Source organism: Anticarsia gemmatalis, chromosome 14 (genome assembly GCF_050436995.1).
Source record: "Anticarsia gemmatalis isolate Benzon Research Colony breed Stoneville strain chromosome 14, ilAntGemm2 primary, whole genome shotgun sequence".
NCBI classification, from domain to species: Eukaryota; Metazoa; Arthropoda; class Insecta; order Lepidoptera; family Erebidae; genus Anticarsia; species Anticarsia gemmatalis.
This window is the reverse complement of record NC_134758.1, coordinates 6,034,504-6,061,190: the sequence shown is the minus strand read 5'-3', so window position 1 is coordinate 6,061,190 and position 26,687 is coordinate 6,034,504. Positions and strand designations below refer to the sequence as shown.

At 34.8% G+C, this 26,687-nt stretch overlaps 1 protein-coding gene across 1 annotated transcript in view; it reads right to left on the bottom strand.

Annotated features, from left to right (window-relative positions):
* Arl4 (ADP ribosylation factor-like 4) overlaps nucleotides 1–2,413 on the bottom strand; it is a 45,247-nt gene extending 42,834 nt beyond the window's left edge. Inside the window, exon 1 of the mRNA XM_076122463.1 lies at nucleotides 1,951–2,413. The gene's annotated coding sequence lies outside the window, so the exon portion shown is untranslated. The remainder of the gene's footprint in view (nucleotides 1–1,950) is intronic.
* Nucleotides 2,414–26,687: the final 24,274 nt, after the last annotated feature.

The window sequence follows — 26,687 nt, the reverse complement described above, 5'->3', positions numbered from 1 at the left end:
TAAAATATGCCACAAATAAAGAGCCTTGACGATGAATCACAAGGATTCTTTTGAATTTCTGACCACGATTTATCCCTTTGACATACCGATGGGATGAATCAGGATGAATACTAAATGTCCAGTTGAAAAATGACTTTGGAAGCGATGATTTTGTTTGAGTCAAACGCTGTTGTCGTCTTTGTTTATTTTTGATTATATAGAAATAATAGAGTTAGGTTTAATGAGTCATTTAACTTTCGAATGAACATTGGCAGTACTGAATCACTACATACTTCACTTATGTTTTTGTTCAGCATAGAAAGTGCATGTCAAGAATTGAGTAATAAAAAGACAATGGCGCATCATTGGAGAGACGGTAAGCAATTGTAGTGTGAAAAAATTAATCTACGTGCAATAATAACGAGCGCAGAGTAGACGTTGTCGCTGTGCAAAATGAAACGCGCTTTCTTTTCATGTTAAACAGATGGTAAATATTATTGTTTTCAGGAACATCTGCGTCCTTCGTAAAACGAGTTTCTTTGAAATTAAAAGCATGAGAAGTGGTCGGCCGTACAATGATGAAACGAACGACTTGAAGGCAAGCTGCGATTTGGTAACGTGTGTGCGCAGTGGCCAGGTGGCGAAACTGGTTGTCTTCCCTTCTCGTTGCCATCAGGTGCGTTCAGCAAATGAGCTCCCAGATTTTTACAAAGCCGTCGTATGGGAATAATATCACTATCTATAAATGTGTTTTCTTGGTAATATGAGTTTCAATATCATGTTTTTTTAGTTTACTGTAATTGCTTTTTTACAATCAAACACTTGAATTTTGTTCAAATATAAATCGCCGGTGTATAAAATGTCCTCCTAAAAAATTATAGTACTATAAAATAACTGCAAGGGCGTGCAGTATAGCTTTACCTGCGCTTCGGTCCGGGCTTCTTGTTTCCAGTCCCATTGTTATAGAAGTAACTGACCCTAGTGCGCGAGGCCGGCAGGTAGTCTAGCCTTTTAATCAAAAGGATTAAGACAGGACGAGACAGACCACATTAAGGATTTACGTGACTCACAGAGCCAATAGTTCATTCATTTGCTTACAATATGGGTATTAGTGTAGAACGTGAATGTAATACAATGAACAATAGAGATTAAACATTTGGATTCAGAGCAGGCGCTACAACCGAGTAGGTGTCGAAATTCATTCATCACAAGATGTAAGTAGTGGCTTTGAGTGTACAACTAGTTTTATTTGGCACAGCCAAAGAGTAATTGCATGTAATAGTAACGTTGACTTGAACTGCATTTGGAGTAAGTTTATTTCCTTTGCTAGTTCCTTATTGGGATAACATTATTTATGTTACCTGAGATGGTTTTGAGTGTTTTCTCCAAACGTATTTTTTTACAATTCCTTCTCGGAATAACCACTCAAATGAGCGATGTATTTAGAAAACCGCTTGACAAATGTTTTCTGTCATCATCGTTATGTTCGGCGTCTACCGATAATAAACAATAGGTACTTTTGTTGATCGTCATACACAGCTGTTCTAAGAAACAATTATGAAAAGATTTCGTTTTTCTTCTAACTTATTGTATTATTAGCTTTCTTATTAGATCTCTGCTATTGTTGATGTAGTAGCTTGCGTTTCTTTTCTCTATATAGGTATGTTTGGGTTCTGATTTACGCCTACATTTCCATATAGGTACAGTTTTATCTTAATGCAGATGTTCTGGCACTTGATACAATCACACTATTTCCAGTACTGGTATTTGTTGTTATCGATGATATCCCAATGTAGTTTGTAATTGATATCATGTTTGTTGACAGTTTCAAATGTAAATAAATATGGCGAGATGAGTCTTGAAATGGGATCAGGTCGCTTGGTGATTCAAATTTTTGCAAATATTTTGTCATAAGATCTGTGAAAATAGCTGTTTATGCATTGATAGTATTTTAAATGCAACGTTACTCACCGTTAATTGGATGACAAGTTCCAGTGATCCCGGTACAGAACCAATCAATATGCAACCGTATAATACACCGCACGGTAAGAGCTCTCGGGTACTCGCAGCTGGGCATCCACTCGATTATTGATTTGCATGCTTTCCTTTACAACACAGATCACTAACACGTTTACAGTCGAATAACAATGTCACAAACAAAATCGTCCTACCAATGAATTGTACGATAGAGTTTCACTTGTCAATAATGTCTTGCCTCTATTCTACTTATAGAAAAATTTTACTGACAAAGAAATCGCACTAGATTCTAGTGAATGCAGCAAATAGGCCGTGTGTTTTCACTTCAATGTCGTATTGATTGTAGACGGATTGAATTAAAACAATGGCGTACATAAACACAATGTAATGTCGCGAGGCGAGCACCGCACGTGCCGCCCCGCCCGCGGTCACCTCCGGACTGACGGCGCGAGTTGAGTAAAGATCGCGATTGGGTGCGTTCGTACGGTGTTCACTGCGTTTGGATGGCTAGCTCGGGGCAACACAGCAACGCAAGGTAACTCGATGGGTGTTTTTATTTTGAAACCATTGCCCGTCATTTTAACATCGACGGGTTATTTATTTGGGTCCGTATCTACACCCCTGTCTAGACTTATTTCATCGTATAGTTAACAAACATTTTATGTTTTTTCTTCTTCAAGTTGGACGTTACCTTACATTTTTGAATTGTAACGATTTTTAGACATACCTGTTTGAATAAAGTCTTAGCACATTTACATGTTTACATTCATAAGCATTATGTATTCCAGGCTTCTGGTCAGTTCACATATTAAGCATATATTTCGAAACAAAGGGCTAAATGATGATGTCTGGAATAATGACGAGCTTTACGGTGAAAATTTGCATTCGAAACGAAGTTGTAATAAAAGTTCATTTTGCGCAAGGCCGTTTAGAAATACCCATTTGTTTATAGATGAGTTTTAAGTCTCAAGTAAATGTACTTGATGTTATTCACCACGTTATATTTAGAGGAGTTGGGTAACCGCAGTTCTGCGTAACCTCACACCTAATTAAATTTTAGTCCTATTGTTGTCGTACTGAATAGCACAAGTTATTTTGTTTGCATGCTGTTATTTCGTAGAATTGAAGATGTCTGGATGGAATATGAAACTAGTTGCTTAGTCATTATCATTAATTGGTTTTAACTCATTAGTTAGTACAAAAAATATTATTTGGCGAATGAAAAACGGGACATTAGTTGGCCATTACACTATACTTATTAGAATAAGATTAGTTTCGTACACGCTTACTCAAATAATTATTGAAACTTTGGTAATCAGCAATATTTGCCGGAGCATTAAATAACTTTTTGAATTTGATAGAGCTCGATAGTTTGACTTCGTAGTTATATTGATGTTATGATACCTGCAGGGAAGTTACCTATCTATGAAGTTTCTATTCCTCGTGCATGATGTATCTTGAGTTTACTCTTCGCAAGCGAAGGTTCGTGTTGAGTGTTTGTTTAATTTACAGGAGCGCTTAGACTTTGCGCGAGGTTTAGGATACAGCTTCTTACTCATAAAGCGCTTTGTTTTGTTCTTGCACTGCTTTAGGCGCTTTACCAAACTTTTGTCTGTAGTGTACTTCAAGAAATACTTGAAAGTTTTTAGTTGTCTACTGCACAGTGCTGTATTCTGCAGTAAAATGTACTGACATGTTTAATTTCTTTTTAAATTGGTACCTACTAAGCATAAATCACAATCTTCTGTTTTAAAAATTTTGCCAGATGCACTTTATAATTGTTTTCTTCTCAGCTCACCATAATGTATTTGTAAAATAAAGTACCACTTTGTAGTCACAGTAAAGCTAACGTAGTTAAATATTAAAACAAGGTAATAATGTAATATAATGTAAATGCGTAATATTTCCAGGTACGATGACCTGGTAATGTTACGCATTTAATCAGTATTACTAAATTAGTATCAAATAATTTTCAGATAATGTTTACAAAAGCCACACGTAAGTTTATGAAATATGATTGTAACATATAATATTTACACGGCTCGTCACAATTTTACTGATGTTTCTCCAATTCCTAAATGTCCACACCAAACACAATTTAAAATTGTTTTCATTTAAATTTTGTCTATAAAGGAAAATACTAAAATACAGCCAATTAAAAAGAACGGAGTATACATACTAACGATGTTTATCGAATGAATTTAAATATCGGATTCGTAAATTGGTTTCGGCGCGAGGCATGAGACAGGTCATTCACATACACGCGTACCTACTTCCAAAATTATATGTCAAAGCCCTTTTTTGTTAGGTACCTGAAATAAATTGGCAATTTTGAAACGATTTATTGAAGCAATCAATTGGTACAAATGGCATTAGCGCGAAACGCTGATGATAGGTAAATAACGATTGGTTCAGCATCAAAGTAATGTTTTTTATTTTGTTGATATTGAATTGATCTATAGTTGTACTAAAGATGGCGATGATTTGTTTTTCTATTTGTAAAAAGTTTTGGTGGACACGTTGGTTACCTTTTGAAATGTACAAAAACGGGACTAACGTCTGGGGAGCGAGATATGACATGTATTCTTTGTATTAATCTTTTGTTAACAAGTGACAGTCTCTTAGCAAAAAGAGTTCAACAATTTTACGAACATATTATTATAAAAAATAGTCAGCCCTGCCTCAGCGGCATATGTTTTTAAAAACACCATAGTATCTGCACTTAGAATCCTGGCAAATTGTATTTATTTTCTGATTCTAAGACTCCCTTAACAGAAATAAAACACGAAAGTCGCAGCTTATAAACTTTAGTAAGCATTAATATCCCTACAGGAGCTATTTATCAAACATGTCGTGTAATATACTGTTGTTTAAAAGACACATTAGCATCTTGGCTCACGTGTGTACTGTCTAGTGATGTTATCTTGTTCAGACCTACCGTTGAGACGACCCGCCATTTTTGCCTATCTTGGCGACGTAGCCATTAAATTCCTTCTAAAACACTTTTTTAAACAAATATGGTGAAGATAAATACTTTAAAATGGACGACCATTACTAGCTAAAGAAACTTTTTTTTATATGTTTTAGTCCAACCAATAAAAAAGTTCTTTACTTATGATGATTCTTGTCTATACTATATCATGTTTTGGCGAATCGGCAGCACATATGTATTTATTCTAATATACATATGATACCGCAAAACCAGCAGTTAAGTCGGTGTATAACTCGTTTCAGTCCAATAATTGTCAATTTACATTCTCATCGTAAATATTATTTTCGCCACGTTATTACTTGCGAGCTTGAAATGTTTTATTATTCCTGCTTCAATTAGGAGATGTGAGGGAAAATGAGAGTGCCCGATTTTAATTTTCTAGGGCACTTATATAAAATATAAAAAGGGATTTTGTACAATTGACCATAATCTTCCGTTAAGTACTGAAACATAGCTTCTAAGCGGATTACTTATTGTAGCTACTACGGACGTTGCTTATTCGTAAATCGATCAAACAGATTCTCTGGGCTACCACAGACAACAATGTTATTTTCCTTAGTAACTTCTACGAACAGCCAAACAAGAAACTAATAAGGAGTCATGAGTTTTTTAACCCTTATAAAGCTTGTCTGGTTTCAAGCTTATTAAATAGATATACCCTTACCTAGCAGGGGGGATACTTAATATTTAGAGCCACGAGAATAATGAGTTAACATTATTTAAAGGCAACATATCGTTAAAGTCACAGACAGAGCTATTAATTGTCTCTTGAAAAATCTACGTAAAAGATCGTAAAATTATATTTTATAAAAAAGAAACCATTAGGACGATGTTGGTGCCAAGCCGTCACGCCTGTCAAGATACCGTATGTACTAACAATGTACTGAAATAAAGTTGAACACAAAGCGAAAATTCTACCACATATTGTTTCTTCAATTTCGTCCTCGACCTTTCTTCGGAACTACCTGAGAACGCAGAAATGGTAAACGTATACTTTTGCGCTCCAAGTTAACATATAGATAAGCAGCTTTGCTATTTCTGTCCAAAAAACAAACGAATCTGTTCTCGATTTGTTTTTTGCCCGCGGGAGTGTTCGATGTCACGTAATTTTGTTATTTGTGGAGACTTTAACTCAAACTTTTCCGGAACACATTTCTTTTGAGTTAAAAAGAAAATGTCATTTTCTTTGCAAACTTTTTATGTAAAGTAACAATTCACAATTCGTACAATATCGTAGAAATGTCGATGTTTCTCATCGTCCATGTTTTGACATAAGGAAGAACGACGATACAATTAAAGAGTAAAAGTGTGCTTTTCATGTATACCAGCGTACGTATTGGAGTAATATAATTATAAATAGTGTGTCTGAAACACTTTGAACAGTTTTGCTATTGACATAAACGTTAGCGAGCTTAGTAACCGTGAGTGCTTATGAAACATTTAATTAACTAATTTGTATCATAACGTTTACTAAGAAAGTTTATATAATGTGTTCCCAGGGGAATAATGATGTTTACCACAGTATAACTGAACAACATAATCGGGAGCGATATACAGATGATCCTGTATTAATCTCCTTATTGGTTTTCAACCGACGTACGGCTACAGAACTACAGAAAGTGATCCGTAATTTATATGATATTTATCACAATGTAACGTACATTCGAGATGTCGTTCAATCGTGGAGTGATTCAAGTCTAAAATAGACATGGTTGAAGGGGCTATTCATTCGGATGTTCTATGGGAAAGAGGCGACGCGGTCTCACTGACATTGATGTATTACACGGTAACGATACGTTTAAATACAACTGTTGAGGAACGATGCACATTCTTCACGTAGTTCTAATCGTATCTTTTGTTATTTTTACTACTTATTTTCAGTAACAATCATTATAATGTATGCGTAAAAGGATGTTTGAATAGCTAAAATGTTTGTTCCTTAATTAATGTTTTTGAGCCTTGATTGCTAACAGGCGGATAATTTACGAGGTTCAAGCGCAAAAAACACAATTACGCGTCGGTATAATGTTGACTAATTAAGTAATTAGTGTGTTGATGTTTCATTTACGCTGTTCTCTTATAAATTCATCACTCGTCTATTTATAACGGCCTAATGTATTTTCATTTCGGCAGATCATAAACCATTCCGTTTGATTATGTATGTATGACCTTGAATGTTCCATACATGCAGGAAGCGGGGTGGAAGCTTCTCTCTGCTTCATTAACAATGGAAAGAATGTTATTCCATGTGTATAATTTTCGTATTAAGTTAATACCCGGCGAGGGGAGAGTCATCCCTTCATTACAGTTATTTGAAAGCTTACTGAAATCTTCCCCTAGTTCTTCACAAGTTAAACCTCTCCGCGAGAACTATTCTTGAACAGACTCCAACTTACTGACTTTCATTAACTAGGGAAATGTTCCGGAATAAGTTTGATGTTATAGTTTCCTTTTTATATTATATCCAGAGATCGTGAACTTTGATGTAGTGTGTTTTATGAGAAATAACTTTTTTATGATTCATTGGCTTCTCTCGGAGACTTTAAATGCTTTAAGGAGTTTCGAAGTTTTGCAATTATCGTTTGTTGGTTTATGTTATAGTTTTTTCTTGGAAAGTAGATCGCAAAACTGCGGCTACGAGCTAAGCTATTTAATTTATTTTTAAAAATTACTCTATTGGTAATCAATTTTGTTTATACCGTCAATTCTCGTACTAGTAATTCTTAACAACTACCTGTATAAAAGATATTTTGCTGAAAACACCTCGACTTACCTCAGGGTTGAAATAGAGCTCGATAAATAGCCCACATTAGGACTTGAGTGTACCTCTCTGGGGAGCATTTGTTTTAACTCTAGTTTTGCTCGAATAAACGTGTGTTTTACATATTTTTCGGTCCGTTATACGACCCGAGATGATTGGATAGACATTTTTTTCGGTAACATTTACTCGTCCTACTATAACATATAAACGAAAATATAATAAGGGTCCGAAATTGTCGTTACAAAAATATTCGACCAAAATTTTAGGAACATTGCGCATTTAGGTTACACGTACAGATTGTAAATTATTTAAATGATTACCTACAATTGCTTTCTAGGACACGGGATTACGGGATTTTATTACAGTCCCAATATAATATTCAGTATCGTTCTAAAATATTAATATTATGTGAGGCAATCAAAAACAATCTACTCCTATCGTTAGATATCTACCCACAAATTAATCTCAAAGGCAACATAAACAATTTATAATGTAGCAAACCTTTACTTAATGCTACAATAATGTTTACTTTACACCACAAATGAAGGCATCATTACTGGTTATTACTATGAAATTTTACAAAACGTAGACTGGAACGAGCCGTATACTTTTCTAATAGGCATAATATTCTTAATTGAGCATTAGGCGGTGTAATGGCCAGGCAACCGGATGACTTGCTACCTGGGTGGTCGCTCCTCTATAATTAAACTCTACAAATCCTTACTTCAGGTTATAAGAGGCTCTACACTCTACACATTATTTTACGTCGGTGTAAATGACATCCAAGTGATTTGTCCAACATTTTTTCTTGTGAATCTCTGTGGTTCTTTTGGTTTGCGTGATTTGCAACTGGTTTGCTTGGTGCTTGCAATTAGAAGTCCTGCAATTGCTGGCGATATTTGTATATTAGCGTAGTAATTATATTCCTACTATTTCAAGTTTTTTATCGTATGTCAGGTATGTGCAATGAGCTAGTACGTGCATTGAAATAATTGAAGATTTAATACCATAGCTGACTATACATCAATTTGAATCAGATAGTGCTAGTATAAGAGTTTATGTAAGATATATGGACATAAAAAATGACAGTGTTATTAACCATCATTGGTTTGATAACACCTGCCAATAATACTCACAGGAATAATAAAATCTGAAATAGTTATATTTTCGCATCGATAGTCGCCGTGCAACCCGGTAACTGTACATCATACCAAACAGTAAATTGTTCAATCTCTGACGTCACGAATGTCACAGAACGTCCGCATGACAATTGCAATAATCGACGAGAAGTGCTATTCCTGCTGCAAAATGGGTTCTTCGTCGTGCAAATAGCGGACACGCATTGTAACGTTATTTTAACGGAATACATCAATCTGTTTTGTATTGTAGTTATTTGTTCGACAACCACAAGTCTTTATTTTGATAAGCTGTTCCTTGTTGCGGTAACCCTTAGTGATCGATATAACGTTAGCCGGTATAGCTAGAATATTCTGGCGAAGAAAATTGATCTGTAAAATTTATTGAAGCCTTATAAGCCTCGTTAGTTATTTACCACGTTAAACAACGGTAACTGATATAATGTAGATATATTGTTTTATCTTTCCTAATAAAGGATTTAACGGTATTAGACCCATTTTACACGTAAATGGTCATTTTGTAATGGTCAGGTAATTTTAAAAGAAAAATGTTCAAAGGGATATCCTAAATCTTTGTATTTTGTCGCAAGTAAAGTATCAATTTTTACCATTTCTTAGAAGAATGTTCTACTTATTAAAATCTACAGTGCCCAAGTACAGTTAATATGGCATATTGAACAAAGCTAAGCAATTAAAATAAATACTTGTGCCTAAAGCGAACTTAAAACAATACTCGCATTTGAATACTTTCACGGAAACAAGAACTTGCATACTTAAAACAAAGGTACTATATGAATGCGATATGAATGTAGTGTTCAAGAGGCCTACTACAATTCAGCAAAAGCGAGACTTCACTCGAAATTTCGGATATTTCTCACCATGCCTCCATTCATATCGAACATAAGTGGTTTGGTTTGACACCCAAATTCACAAAAGTACGAAACAAAAAGTCGATTAGAGGCATGATTGTCGAATATCGAAATTTATAATCGAAACTTCGGAATAAAGAAACGAAGTAGACCTTTTACTCGAAGGAAAAATTAAAAAACATTTTCTTTTATTTAATACGAGGCTTCGTACACGGTATTGTTGGAAACGTTCGCGAAAATTAGACAAGCTTTATTTTCATGAGTTGTTTGCAGTAAGGGTCGCGCATTCGATGGTTCTGCAAATATTTGTGTATTACGGGCTAACTGGTATTTGTTGTGTCTGAGTGCCGTACCTGTGCACATTTGTATCAATGTACTGTTGATTCACGAGGTTATATTCCCGGAATATTGCTATGCGCTAGCTGCATTCGTTGCTTTGTTATTGTGTTAAAATATTGGGAAATACGAACCGTGTACAATATTTGTATTTCACAGGAATAGATGAAAAATATGTATGATTCACAGTACACGAATCTCAATAATTTTTAATTTATAAGTTGTTTTTTTTACACGTAGATACACTTAAAAAAAAGATTGAGAGGAGAAAAAATAAAAATGGTGACAGTATTTTACGTAATTGGCTGTAAATTGCATAAATACGTGTAAAAGAAGTGAAATTTTAATTATGTCACACTACAATTATGTCACTCGTACGTGAATACCCACCCTTCAGCAGGCGCGTTGGTGTATGAAACGATTGTCGTCGTTAGCTTCCACGACCCCTATTACACCAAATTAGTTTTTATTGTCCTAACTCCTAACATTATTGTTTCAATAATAGCTGTCGTAATGTTAACGTTTATTATTATATGCGTTTTATCATTGAATACATGGAAATATTCCACATTGTGACGACGTGAAATAACGTAAATCTGATTTCGTAAGAAAATGTTTAAGGTTTCAGTTTATGTTCAATAAAGCGTTTGGGAAATGATTTACTTTTGGGGCTTCACTTGTTAGGAATTGCGTGTTTGTTTGGTAGTTTTATTTATTCGAAGTATTTTAATAACGCTGTTTCTATACGTAAAGGTATTTATATTTGAGAGTTTGATCCAGAATGTATAAGGACTTGTCAATTATGTCCTCCGCTCATTACCTACGCAATCATAAATCTAAATAAGTAGACCATGACAAAAGGAAAATTAAATTATCACTTTTTTAAATTCAGGTGTGGCACAAAGCTCCAGGCATGGCTCTCACAAAGATTTTCTTTATTAATTTCCGCGAATATACTGAATTCTAATTAGATAATATTCTTGGAATTAAGTGGATTAAATCCTGAATTTCCAATGCAAAGCTGATTAAATTCTGCCGGATAATTCTCCGTACTGTTAAATTATACAAAATTGACTTATACACCTGTACAAATGCATTTGCGAGGGGTGGCGAGCAATTTGTCAATAATAAATTTAACAGGTAGGCAATTTATATTAGGGGGAGCGTTGTAATCGATATTTTGCTTCCGGAAAAAGTAGACAGGAGGTATACAGGCGAATGTGATACATACGTAGGAAACGTATATTTATTTTCCATTAAAGGGTCGTTAAAGTAATATGAAACGGGAACTGTTTAATCTTTCGTGAGTGTTATGAACCGTTGCCTAATCCTTCAGGTAGTGTGTGTAGGCTTTTGTTTTAGTAACGTATGCTTTGTGAAATCGGACTTAGTGGTATTAAAGTACAAACACTACACCTAACTCCCGTAAACAGTATGATGGTGTTTAATAGGTTTATAGCCATATAATTGGAAAAGAAAACATTCCGTGACGGCAACATTGTTGGTACTTTTACCGCCGGTACTATGACTATATAAAGCACTACCATACTATGTTTACGAGCAGTAAAAGGGTTTCCTTCAACGACAGAGTTTCCAGAGGATTTGAACTTGAAGTCTAATACAACAGTCTAAACTTGTCTGTGCCGCGTCTGATTTAAATGTAAATAAGTTGGTTTAGAAACATTGAGCTGGTGTTAAAAAAGAAAGAATAGAATACCTGCCTACTACACCCGATAGTGTAGATAGAGAGATGTTTCTAATGCTCCTAATTAATAGGGGACAAGCCTATAGCCAACTACTACTAAGGTTACTCCGAGCTATTATTGAGAATATTCCAAGAGAAATTCAAAGATCCATTGAAAATCTAAAGATCGTTGCCTATCGAATGAAGGTCCTCTGTATCAGCAGCCGCTAGACATTTAAAATTCATAATGTGGCCTACCCGGGAAGCCAACAGAAGACCTCGGTATCAGTAGTCGCACATACCAACTCAGACCGCAAAGGTAGTTAACATTAATATTTTATACTCAAAACTGTGTTAATGACAAAGCAATACGGAGATTCATCGAAGTCTTACATGACATTCTGACTAATATAAAAGCAAAAGGAAATCAATACTGAGAAGCGTGCGATCACACAGGAAATCCGCGACTTCGGATTACTCGCTCCGGTTTCGTAACAGCTAATCCTCGTATCCATTCACTATGTTTGTATGTAAGCAAGTACTTGCTGCGAAACGTTCAGGATAATAAATTTACATCTTGACATGGTTTAGAATGGATGCCTTTTACCTATAAAGGGAATCGCATCGCTTTAAGAAGTTATTCTACTTAAAGGAGACCACACACAAATCGTAGAAGCATTGTACTCATCACTAACAATTTTTAATTATCTTGGACACATGATACATAGTAAACGGGTTCTTTACGCGATTAATATTTAAAGGTCTTAAGGTAAGGTACCTATTTGTTGCTTGACATTTCTACCGAGTGGCAACGTCTTCGTCAGCTAGCCCGTGATCGACCAAGATCGATGGAAACTGAATAGTATTAAATGTACTAGTAAGAAAGCAATTGGCCCTGATTATATATTTATTTTAGTTGAGGCACCAAGTCTTTGGCACCATAATAAGGCTAGCTTTAATCTGAGTCGGTCGTGACGTAACCAGGGACTAAATTGCGACTAGTTATGGCCAAAGAGCCCCATTTGTTTGAGTGCATGCATTGGAGTTAACTGTGTGTATCGATCTAAAACTTATGTATATAGTATAGAACAAAATTTGGTCTACATTCCGAAGTGTCTCCAGACTGAATGAATAAATGATAAGTTCAGAGTGCAACACACTTCACTTGCGATAGTTATGTCCAATTGGATTCTGACATGTTGCAGAACTCTACTTCACACTATTAAATTATCAATGCGAAAGTATGCCTTGGTTCTCTGTTAAGCTTTCACGGTTACTTTGTGTGAATGGATTTTAATGACATTTTACGAAGAGATAGTTGGAGATCCAGAGTTAAATCCAGAGACAATTGTTTTTGTAAATGAGTCCCTAAACGTCTAAAAATCTGTTAATTTGAAAGTTTGTATGCGAGCGAAACAGTGCTAGTAGTTAACACTTCTTTCATAGCATGATTACACTGACGCGTTAGTAAATTACCAAAAATACTGATTTAACTGTTTAAATCATGGACACGCGATGATATATGATTAATTGCTGATTATCTACTGCCATTTGGATGGATTACTTTCAAAAAACTACACAATTAATAATTAAGTAAAGTAATATAGGTAGTTGTTTCAACTTGTTTCATTTTTGGAAAGCGGATATTCGTCGGTTGCTACAATGTTTATGTAGATCTACAGCTAATAAAATCATTTTTAAAAACTTGGAAAAGATGTTTTCAACGTATGAAGTTGTAACGCGACTTATGGCTGACTGTACCAAATGCTTTATGCACCTGTCTAAAAAACAGAGGAGTAATACCGCCTGTCAGTTCTTAACCTAGACCACAACGAACAATTATTGCATTGATTGATGGCTTATTGTTTACCATATCGAGGGTCAGTGCTCCATTTATATCTGTCATACATAGACCTTGAATGTCCAATGTCTATATTGTATTAAGTTGACCAATTATATTAATTGTTTTACAGCTTATTTAGGATTGTTCGGACTTACACCTACGTATGAATGTTATTTTACTTTGAATAATTGGGTGATATAGTTCACTGTCGTTGCTCATTAGGCTACCAATTTTGTTAAAGTAAGTAAGTAGTTGTGTCTATCAGTTGAATTGGATCATTAATTTATGTAAAATATTTATTTTCTTATTTTGATATTTGATCTTGATATTTTTTTAACTAATTAGGTGTGAATTAAATTAAATATTTATTTATTGACAGTTAAAGTAAGTATGTTTATTAGGCTCTAAGCTCTACTTAGCTTGGAATTGGATAACTTGTTTATGAAAAATAACGTTTTTGTCCGATAACATACGGATAATGCCAATCTATTAAAAATGTCAAACAGTTCTTAAATGAATAATTGGACATCAACGAGGCAACAATGTTCACAGCTATCATTTGTCAGCGTCTGAAATATCGTCGGTAATTGCAAACAATTTTGTAGTTTATAACAACATAAAAACAGAACGTTTAGAAACTAGACACAATACCAGCAACAATTTCAAGCAAACAATGTATTCACGTTGATAGATGTAGATTAAAATGTCATTTCTGTGTCACAGAAGCCAGTAGGTACCCCATTTGCACAGCAAGGCTTTGTTTATGCAAATTCACAATTTAGTTCAGACTGTATTCTAGAAGGGGGTTGCGGGCGTTACTTGAATATTGTGTTTCTGGGGTAAAACCCTTTGTTGTCCGCCCGTGACTATGGCAACACTACCCTCCTTTTAAAATCAGATTAATTGAACCCGATACTAGCATGTTTTATTGTTAATTAGATGTATAAATTTAATTAAATGGTATGTGGAAAATGTATATTTTTCGTGCATATTAATCTTGTTATTTATTTTATTTTGTTAGTTTTTGTGGTTTATAGAGTACATAAGTATTGTCGCATGATTTTACGTCATTATTTCGGGACCACAATCGGTGATGCCAACAATTAGCGGATGGGTAACCATATTATACTATACAGCTGTGTTCGACCGTATTTCGAAATGCGCGTTGAATTAAGTGTCCCGACAGAAATCTTTAAAGATCTTTGACAGTCGTTAGCAAAAGTCAGAAGCTTGAAAGTCTGACAGCGCGTCTTAGCGAGAGGCATCGTTTTATAACCCAGGTAACTAGGTTGTGGACGTCCGATAGGCAGTCGCTCCATTGAAAATACTAATAATAATCAGCTTCATCGGGTGACACTGGAAGTCGACTCCAACATATTAGGTCGGGGAAAAAGTCTTATCGCATTATAGTATGTGTGAACTTGTAATAAAAAAAAAATCTACACAAAAAAGCTCGGTATTTGGGTACCTCAAGAGCTCATTGAAAGAAACCTAATGAATCGTGTACTCATTTGTCATTCTCGAAGCCAAAGAGTTTTTATTACAAGTTCATATATACTACAATGCGAAAAGACTTTTTCCCCGACCTAATAGTTAGAAGAGAGGCTAGGCTGACGAATTTGTGATACAAACATTTACTAAGATATCGTATTAACGCTGTGACGATCTTACTCCAATGTATCTATTAGTAAATACAAACACGTGTATTGAGTACGACTCAATCTTCAAAGGCTGTTTGAGATACTAGAAACGTTAGGTTTACTATCTATACTAATCAGTTAGACTTCAAAGGCCTTACATGTAATCCCCTTACGTGAAATATACTTATCGTTACCAGTATGCGTATTGCATCTCATTTGAATACTGTCTTAAAAGCATCCGTCGTGAAAGCATACACAGATACAGTGTTTAATTTTTTTCACTTATACACAGTTTCAAAATTGATTGAAAGTGACAAAACACTGTAAAACTAATCAGAGCTTACACGATGCTTATAAGTAAGACAGTTTATGTATCCACGTCGAGTTGATAGTAGTCGCATTGCAAATTGCTGATTATAGCATTTTACTAATAATTAAAAAAGTATGGTCAGACATACACAATAGCCCCCAGGTTTTATCGTGTGTCATTTGGTATGACACCACATTATAAAAATCTGTCTACAAAGGTAATTTCATATAATAAACAAATAGTGATGAGCGAGAAGGACTGTATCCTGCAGCCTCAGCGTGGTAATGTTGTATATACCTACCACTTATTGTAGGGTGACAATTTGTTTTGTAGAAATACTGCAGGTAATATGTGTAATGAAATACAAAAGTTGTTTTATGGTTCAATTACCTTTTTTTTTTAAATCCACTACAAGGGCAAGGGCTTCCATTCAAAATGAGGCCGGGATTAGGGCTTGATTCCAACACGAAAAGAATACAATTGTATTAATTTCAAACGTTAGTTATATGACATAAGTACATCATTATTTCGTTTTAAGTATTACCCTCTATTTAAACTTGCTCTAGTTACTTCTAAATACATAACAAACCTAATAAGACATTAAAATAATATTAACATACATTCTCTTGTTTATTTATAGAGAATACCGTGAAAGCCTCGAGTCATGGTTACCATACATTTTACCATAGTGGGTGGTCTGCCTACACCGTGATGAGACAGCTCTGTTCGAAAGCGTACAAATTATAGGTCGCTCTATTCTACCTCTATATGTATCCCTGAGTGTTTACGGCGATGCAATGTGTGTGTGATTGAGATGTGGTATATGACATGTGAACATTATACATACTGTATGTTCTTTAGCAAATAAAGATGGTCTGACCGCCATTTTATAAAACTTAACTAAACAGGACGTGAGTAAAGTAAGAGTAGTACGAGTACTAGTAGTAAGCGTACAGTATCCTTACCCTCTTATTCATAAACACACTTTAAACCTATTTTAGTTAAAAAACTACTATAATATGTTTTTTTTTTTTTCATTTCTCTAAGGAGTGAGAGAAACAAAACTCTTTATAAGCCTTCCATAACTTCATATATTTTTATGAATAAGAGGGTTAGCAAATTAAAATTACAGGAGTAATCAATTCGGAGGTAAATTGACCATTTGTTTATTAAGGAAAAAGTAATGACTACAAAAAGTTAAAAAAAGACATTTCAAAAACAAAACACAGGTGCTAATTTGTTCATACCACACGTTTCACGACCACCTAATAATTTAATAAGAAGTGTCAAATATCTATTATTATCACAGAACAAAATCAACTACTTACACCTGTCAAAGTGACCGTAATCAAACAAAGTAAGTGAACCTTCGTCCTTCGTCTATCTACATTTCAGATAGTGATAAATTCACTCGACGATTCTACTTTTCTTATTGGAACTAAGTTAGAAACTTATAAGTAACAATGATCAACACTCTGTCACGGTTGTCAACCCGAAATGGGTTCCCTCGAGGGAGGACATCCCTTAATTATACCCGACATGAGGATATATGATCGAGGTAAGGTCAGGTCACCTTATCGTCGAAAATGGCGCAATGGATGAGGAGATCGCCGCACCGTCACCGATGTAAGAGTGTCGTAGGTTCAATTTTAAGTTGAATGAAATATGTATTTTTGTATAAAAATGTGTTTGTAAAAGTCCTTTTGATTAAAATAATGGGTACTGTATTATTCTAAAAATTATTTGTGACTGTACGTATATAGGTATAGGCGAATGTTCCAGAAACCCCAGTGAAAACGTGCAGGTGAGTGCTGACGTCATCAGTGAAAAGTTTCTATCTTGGTGCTTTATTTAGCTGAGACGTGAGAAGGTCAAGGTCTATGCAGAAGCGATATAACGATTTGCCGCTACTAAAATGACTCGTGTTCCGACTGCTGGAGACTTACCAAAGAATTTAGAACAATTACACTGCATTGCCATTAAAATGAGTATGTGCTCTAGAAATTACTGGCAATAAAAACAAAGAATCGAATAAAAGTAGATTTCGCAAAAGTACTCTTATTTTCAGTATATTCTTAAATATACTGGTTTTGCCCATGTTCCAGTATTGTACTATTGTAACAACTTTCGGATGATTTAATACGGAATGTTGTGCTTTATTGTCGACTGTCGTATCACGTTTGCAATCCAAACAAAAAGGAAAATAGAGGAGGAAGCGTGAGAAAACAAAACAAATAATACCATGAAAGCAATATCTGCTCCGATCGCGTTTCCCCAACCAACTTTTACCCTTATATTAAGGAATGGAATACATTGATGAAACCGCAGAGAAAAGACAAGCTATAGGAAAAGATTACGTGACATTGTGCGTTTATGTGTGACCTTAACCTCTCCTATTAGTTCGACCTAGATCCCAGACACATTATCCCCAGCCATTTTGTTTACGATAAGAGAGAGAACTATAGGAAATCGGGTGACTAGCGCTTGGCCCGTTTTCTTTTTAATTGCCTAGATCCTGCGACGGTAAAGAGAATGGCCATACAGGTTTTAAGCGTACTGGCTGAAAATGCCTCTAGGTACGATTAATGGATTAAAAACGGCTTCCTCATTGTGCTTTTTCTTTCTTTCTTTCTTTCTTAATAAAATGGTAGAAAATCTTTAACACTCTCAATGAGCTAGGCACTTTAAAATTGCTTTCAGCTTGGAAAAATGTTAAATGCTTTATTCACAGTATTTTTTAACAAAAAGCTCTAAATGCTATTTAGTTTTATGCAAGGAGCTATGTGAATTTGGAAGTGTTACTAAAACAGTCCATCATTTGGGAACTTTTTCACTATAAATAGTAGGTATAAACCACCGAGGGATGCCCCATACGTGTTCAAACTTCAAACCTCATATATTTTGCGCGCAATGGGGTAATGGATGTCAATATTAATGTTGTGCATAAATTTTTAATCTACATGGGTTATTGCGGACGTGAGTGGTGTGCCAATAAATCGGCTTATAATACACAGAACGAATTTGAAAAAGCTTATAAAAATAGGGATGAGATCATCCTTAGCGTTTGATATTTTTTGACAATTCAAAGAAGCCGAAAGTGGAATCAAGTACTGTTTGGATAGTAAAGTAGTTTGGTTAGTACTAGTGAAAATTAATTAAAAATTGTTGTAGTTTGAGTAAGGCTTCCAATAATAATATTCTTGATCTAATTTTGAAAAAGGTTGTGACTAAACCGGGAAACGGAATAAATCCTACCAACAGGGATAAACATTATTATAGGTGAGTCAAAAGCTCAGAATTTCCGATATCGAAAAACCCAACCGTGACGCCGCTCACAGCCCTCAAACCATTTTGTAGAGTACCTGCATACAAAACATTTTACATCCGAGATTATTCAAAATAAATGAAACCCCTCCAGTTTGGATCACACTCGGATGAATGTTTGCGGTCGAGTGGAAAATAAATCAACAATATGAATTTTCAACGGCTACTCACAGAGTACCTCGAGTTTTTACCTCTTCTGAGAGGAAACTTTTCACCGTTGTTAATCACTTGAGTCGACATCTGTAACCTGGTTCTCTGAATCCAATATGAAAGGAAATAGGTCACGTCTAGAGCTCGGATGTCTATAATATAACGTTCTACGTTGATGTTTAAGAATCGAGTCGTTAGAGCAAATATATGTGTAATATGTGCAGCCGGTGTACGCTGAAATAGACTATGTAATTGACGTTATGTTCCACACGATGTTTGATTTAGTATTGATAAAAGCTAAAAAGGATGGACTAATCTTTGTAGGTATGCGAAGAAGCCCGAAACCGTTATTTAATTAATTTTCTCTAACAATAATACCAAGCTTATGATTTGAATGAATTTACAGCGCTGGTCAAAAGATTTTGGTACATAACTTCATGGATTAGAAAATAAAGTAATGATATAATGTTTACTTAACACAGGGCAATTGTAGTAGGTTGATAAATATCTGCATTTCTTTAAAAACTATACACCATTTTTTTATATTTTGCCGACATTAAGTCTGAAACTAATTCATTTGACCGCTACAGTGATTTACAGCACTTATGCGCAATTAATTTTAATCGCCTAGGCAGTATCCGAGGAAGCCAAAAGTTTTTCTCCTCAATTATAGAGGATAAATTGCTAGGAAATTCTTAGAAACAGTACGAAAGAGTAATGAAGCATTCCAACGCCACTTTATTTGCGATGTTCCGGCGCCTTGAAGGCAAAACTCAAACATTCGTAACAGTCCTGGATGCATCAAATTGCTTACATTTTGTTTATGGAGGCAATAAAAAGAGGCCTTCAATCCTCCTTAAAGCTAGCGTTTTATTACAGCCGACTTCATTAACTCGCTTTAATATGCTCTTTGTACTTATAAGGGACTTGTCGAAACAAACATCCAATTGGACGTAGTGGCCAGCTTTTAATGTAATGAGTTAATTTAAGTTCGATATTCACCCGTATAGGGAAATAAAATCAGCTTAAAAAGTACCATTTTATAGTCTTCGTAAAGAAAGATCTTATCAATATTTCGTTTTAAAAAATCTTTATTGTTTGTTTGTTTATTTTACTTGAAAAGTTACGGTGGCTAAATAAAGTTTTAAGAATTTAAGCATCTTAAAGCAAAACTTTACCTTGCTCTTATATTATTAAGCAAAAACAAAAAGTAGATGCAGCGCTTGTTTACGTCGCGGTGCTTACATTTATGGAATTCTCAAACTTTGAAATTGGCAGACGACGTTTCTTGTCCACCCTTCGTTGCCAAGACTTCAATTTAAAAGTTTCTCACAATTCTCTAGTCATAGATCGCCAACTTTCGATTCGTTTCAAAACTGTCCAAAATTGCAAGATAGCGATCTTAGTTTGAAATTACTTTCGTCACGTTTTAATAAAATATTTACAATTTATAGCAAAAGTATATTGTTTTAATCCATTAGACCTTAAAGTTAAAATTGCATTCTGTATGACATAAACTCTTCTTTGGTTTACAGTTCGATGACTGCTCATGTTGATGTCTTGTTGAATTAACTAAAGATATTAACCAGATTTTATTAAGTTATGAATATTTAAGCAAGTCTATGGTAGTGGCATTATAAATCAAAAGTCGAAAGTACGCAAAAGTTAGTTACTACGTACATTTCTATGCCCATTCCTTACTGACAAGGTCTATCGAATTACTTCGATATCTAATACCAGTGTCATGTTCTGTCTCGGATATCAAATGAAATCGATCCCTAGAGTCCTATTAGGGCTCACGTACAAGCCTGACTTCTGATCGATAGTATTACGTCGTGTGTGTATGATTAGGCCCTTCAGTAATACAAATGTCAGGGATTCAATTAAATCTTTTGATAAGATCGGATACATGGAAACTGAACGGGGAACGCTATAAATGTATTCTGCTTCTAAGTATTGAATAGACTAAATGTAATGCGGTATTTTATGTTAACTGTCATACTATTGGTTCTGTCAAAAATGAAATTAAAGGATAATTTATCCTTAATTTCAGCTTGTCTTATTTTTATATATCGAGTCCTCTTGGTTTTGATTTTGTTATGCAGAAGAGTTTTACCTTCATGCGCTTGCAACTTAAAGTACAATATCGAATTATTGTTTCCGATGTTTTGTGTACGTGACTTTAGATGCTTGTTCAAATGCCTACCTGTCTGCTACTATTACGTCAATAAAACGAATTATGGACATACTCGTAATTTCTTTAGTCCTACACAATAACACACACAGCTAGCTACACTCGCTATGAAGTTAAAGGAAAAAGTCAGAAAACGCATACCAAAAAGAACTTTACTAATTACTATTTTGGCTGTCCCGTCTAGTAAAACAGAGATAGAGTACGAAAATAAAACGACAACTAGGCAAAGAAGATAACGTTTAATAATCCAGCCAAAAAAGACTTTTTCTTAAGTTTGAGTTACATTTACAAACGAAATGAAATTGTGGTACAAAAATTGATTTAAATTCTGTAGGGCACTTTGTTTTAGGACTAATGTTAGTCCATCGCACTTTATTCAAAGGGCGAAGGGTGAGAGTTCGAGGTCGCAGACGAACGTCATTCGAGGCAGACGAGTATCAGACAAGTTATCGAATTTATTCTGTAACTACAAGGTATATGGGGGAATTATCCCGATAGCCCGGGTAATAGGTGATAGGCTGGGGATTTAAATTTATAAGCCAGGGTTTACGAGCTAGCCTAAGTATATAGCTTTGCTTAGCTTTGAGGTCTGTAGTGTCGGACCAATGCGATTTCATTTGAGAATGCTCTGAAAATTTTAAGAAGTCGTCTTAGTTGCTATATTCGGAAAGATCTTTGATAGTTTAGAATAAAAAGTCAGTATTAAATACATTTTAGTAACACCGAAAAGGTTTTTCATTTACAATCAAATTGCTTTCTATTTTTAGACTCACGTGTAGACATGTTGCGCGATATTGCCGCTATTAAAATATGAGTAATATTTTCTAAGGTCCTCTGAACATGAATAAATAACGTTCTACCTACATAATTCTATACGAAGATAGCTTAAAAGAAAAAAGAAATGTCTTCAGTAAAACAAATGGATTGCCAATTAAAATAAATACTCAATCGAGATGTACAAGATACGAAAAAACAGAGATGCCGTAAGCTGTAATTGAAAAACGTTTTCGAAGTACAATCTCCGATACATCTATAAACACGGCCCATGAAAAACGTCCTTGTGGCCTGAAGCGAAGGGAGGAACAAATTGAAAAAGTTTTATACCACACATGTATCTATATTGCTGGGTCACTGGACCTACTAAAAAGGTACGTTACGTACTTTTAACTAGGACGAAGTTGGTGGAACAATTTCAGAATACTTTATAGGTAATTGAGTAATTAAAAGTTAATTTAAATGCTACAACATCCTGGCAGTTTATGTACAGTACTTTTTCATTGATATGCCGTAGCTAGATAAGCAGACGAAAGGCTTTTAGTTAACTTTTTTAAACAGATGTCTGAACATACTGGCACTTATGTTTTAAGTTACAAGTAAAAGTTTGTCTAAATGTAGATTCTACTTAATCGGTATTGGCGGACCATAGCGATATTCCAATATTAACATCACTGAGGTATACACATTAAAGGTCTCGTATAATTTTATGTATTAGTCTCAGATGGAAAAATCTGTAATACTAATAAAAAATCTATTTCAGCTAGCTTATAATCTAGCTGCTGTAAGGGTTTCACCGAACCTTAAATATTTGCTCGTGTATGACTTTTTCAGGTCAGTGCTTCAGCCTAGGCCGTCTCGCCAACGTTTTCAAGGCCCATAGTGACGTCATTCGGTCCAATATCAAGCCAACCTTTTGAAATTTATGTGGTCCGCAGTTCCATTTCTTTAGAACAAAAACCTACTTTTACATTGTCTTAAGAGTTATTATCTGGTTCAGTCGTGTTGGATTAACGTTTTCGTTTTATTGTCTCGTTTTATGACACGATACGTAAAACTCTCACTAATATTTTTATGTTCGTGTCAGGCCTCGGAATTAGTCAATAGGTCTTTAATATCGTTCGAGGTCACACTTGCCCAGACAGTAAATATTCTGTCCAATAAAATTAGGGCAAAACGTTTGGATATTTGTGATGGCCAAATTCTATATCCACAGTCGCGCCGTGTCGTTGTCAAACTTTTTGGTCAGGAATGTAAAGCAGTTGCTTTATTTACCAACTAATGTTGAACGATAGATAGATTGCAAGTAAGAAATATTTTGCTTACTTCTACTAGTAGTTACCTTTATGCATGTGACTACATGTGAGGGTGCTATTTCTCCTGGCTACATAAATGTGACATAGCTGCTGCACAATAACACGAGGCTGAAAATTCTTCCCCTAATAAATATTAGATATTGCTGTCTAAATGGTCATGGTCAAAAGTGAGCAACTTTAAATATTATTCCAAAAAAAGACTTGAAGAGAGGCCATGTTTACCTACTTTTATTATTTATGATACTTTTTATAACGGGAAGTTGTGCAATAATTAAAGCAGGATTCTTGCCAAAAGCTCTTGGGGAAAGGGTCAAGGGCGAATCGAATTGTTTGTTTTATTTATGATCGGTATTTCATCTTCTTAATATCAATTTTGTACAGTAATATAATATCGGAACGTTATCCTGGGAAGATCGAATATAAACTTTTGACAAATTAGTCATTATGATATTCAATTACGTTTCAAATATATCTATGTAAATAGATTCAGGGCAAAGAAAACCCACATAGACTGAAAATGGTCATTTGAGACACTTTCGTTAAGGACCGTTTCAGGGCAGGGATGTCACATAATTTATATCCAAGAGAATTAATATGAAACCCAGTTTCAAGTGGCGTTTTATTTCAAATACGGTCCTAATTGTCTCATTGAAAATGACTCTAATAGGGCAATCAGGATCACAAGTTCCGACTTCACGATTTGACATAAACAACAGGCAATCAACGTCAAAATTAACAAAGAGGGAAGTACAAAAATATATTTGTCCTACTTTAACAATAATCCTACAAAAGGGACTGAGTTAATAAGTCCATCGTTTGTAGAATAAGCCTTTCTCTGATGTTCAAATTAAACCGTCTCGGGCGATTTGGTCACGAAACAGGTTCACATCAAAGTCTGCTGCTGTGGTATCATATTGCTGACAACTGGCGCTTATTTTTAAACAACACCTGCCGTCTCTCCTTTTTGCTCAAATTGGATCTTTACTGCAGATGTGTACTGTGTTTTTTGGACATTTACTGCTTATTTTTTTATGAAAATTAAAACGTTAAATTGGGACAATAATTTTGTATACGAAATTACTAACATTCTAAACAGTTAATATACCGCTATGATACTTGAATTAACCTTTTTTTTGACAGGTAACCATTTCCTTCGCTAAGTTAAAAAAAAAAATATTTCTAATTGACGTTAGACGATCACGAACTGGCGGTGACTCAAAAGTTATAGTTAATTTCCAATCTTATTTGTTGGTTTTCCATTAATTAAAAACTGATTTCAACGACTAAGTCGAAATTTCAAACATGCAATACGAAGGTAACGAAAGTTTGCCATCACTTTACCGGGACTATTGTATTTAACAAAGACATAATGAGTGGTACAGGAGTATAATACGCAATGTACGCATTCGCCGCGTGTTGAGCACAATACCGCAGTTCAATGTGTGTAATTAGTGGTTTACTATGACATACAGATCGTATTGTGTACTTTCATTGTCTGACTACACTCTCCCGGATTCTTTGTGTGATCGCAATCGCATCTTACAGCAGCTTTAATTTCTCTCGTTAAGTCCTATTTTCTTACCGCTAAATAATGTTGAATAAAAAATTATGTCTCTAAATATCTGCCAACAATTAGATGTTTCCTTTAAATAAGTCACCGATTGACAGATCAACCCGAAAAGATATACCAGCGTTATATCTCTGAATAATCAATGTAGTTATCAGTATATTTCCTGACATATTGTTCAATTATTCACGGACTAAACAACTGTCAGAATAGTCAACTCTAAACTAATGGAGGTATCTTAATCATTGGTATCTCTATGTAATTTCTGAATGTAACAAGGGTTAGGAAATGACAAACGACATTTTTCTTTACTTTTGCGCTATTACATTGAATTTAGTAAAATTTTATGTCTTAAGTAAACTGCATTTTATAACTTTTTAAACAATAATCATGTTTTTGTAAATATAGAGCTTGTTTTATTTTTTTAATCGCACGATGTCCAAAATAAAAAGTAATACATGCAAGTATATTTAAGTGATGTGCGTGAGTGCAGACTGCATTTTTTAATGTCTGGACCACGTTATTAACGTTTCATGGAACCTGCTCAATCATAAGATTCGTCGGACGAGTTGACATTTATGAGCAAATCGACTGACCAAATGATTTATCTCAGATTGGCTTGCCGTTCTTTCTCAAATACTAATAATATCTTAGTGTTTGCTGATAGCTCTCAATAACAGAACTAGAGCGCCCTCACTAAACCTTTAAACCTTATGAAAGACAAACACAGTACTGCAAACGCTGTGTCATTATTTACTATTTCAAGCGAAAATTGCTTCTGTATAAATAATAATAAATATTTTTTTATCCTTTGTTGCGAAGACGTGGCATTTCAACGAGCCATTGTAGGTATGTAAATAACGCAGTTACGTATTGTAATAACATTTTTTCTTTGCTTAGGGCTCGCCTGGAATTATAACTAGGTTGAATTTGTGTCAAGAACTTTTTGAAACGTTATTTAGAGCGATATGCAAAGTATTATAGTGAAACTAATAAAAACTACTCTACAAATATTTAGGATTTAATTTAAAGTTAATTCGATTCTGGTCGGAAAATTTCAAAAGTCAGGAAAATCGTGATTGGGTTTTTGTGTACACGACTTTCCGCAACTAAGAACCCCTGAGCTAGCCCCGTTTGAACGCAAATAGGTTTTGTCCTTAATTAACAGACTCAAACTTGGGCTAGGTATACTGAACTTTACTGGAATGTAGCGTAATTTAATTTAGGAATTTCGTCGACCTCCAACCACTTTTTCTTTTCTGTTTCTCTTGTACAAAGAAACATAAATTAAGACGTACTTGACATTTCAACATGCTATCTTACTAACCCAATTGCTGAAATAACTGGCATAACATATAAAAACATGTCTCTAGCGTCAACATCAACTTCGCTCTTCATAATTGCTTGCATCTGTCTCTCGGACATAAGAGCAGAATGCGCATAAGATACACAATTAAGATTCTCTAAGATGTAATACGGTGTAATTTGATAATTAAGTGCGCGCATCGGGCAATGTATCCGGTGCGCGCGTGCGCAAGTCTTGTTCTTATATGACTTAGGAGTTTAGTAGACCGGCAACTTTTTGTTGTTGCTTTAATAGCTGCTGTCATCGTGGTATTTAAAAAGTGCTTTATGTAGACATGTGGACATGTCAAATTATATTGTCGTCTTTGTTTGCGAACATGTTGGCGAATAAAGACACGATGGCACTGCTACGTCAACTTTAATTTCTCCTTGATGAATGCAAAATTGCGTCGGTGTAGTATAGAAGTTTTTGTTTGTGACAGCAGAACATATGAAAAGGATTGTATAAAACTAAATTTTGGTTTATTCAA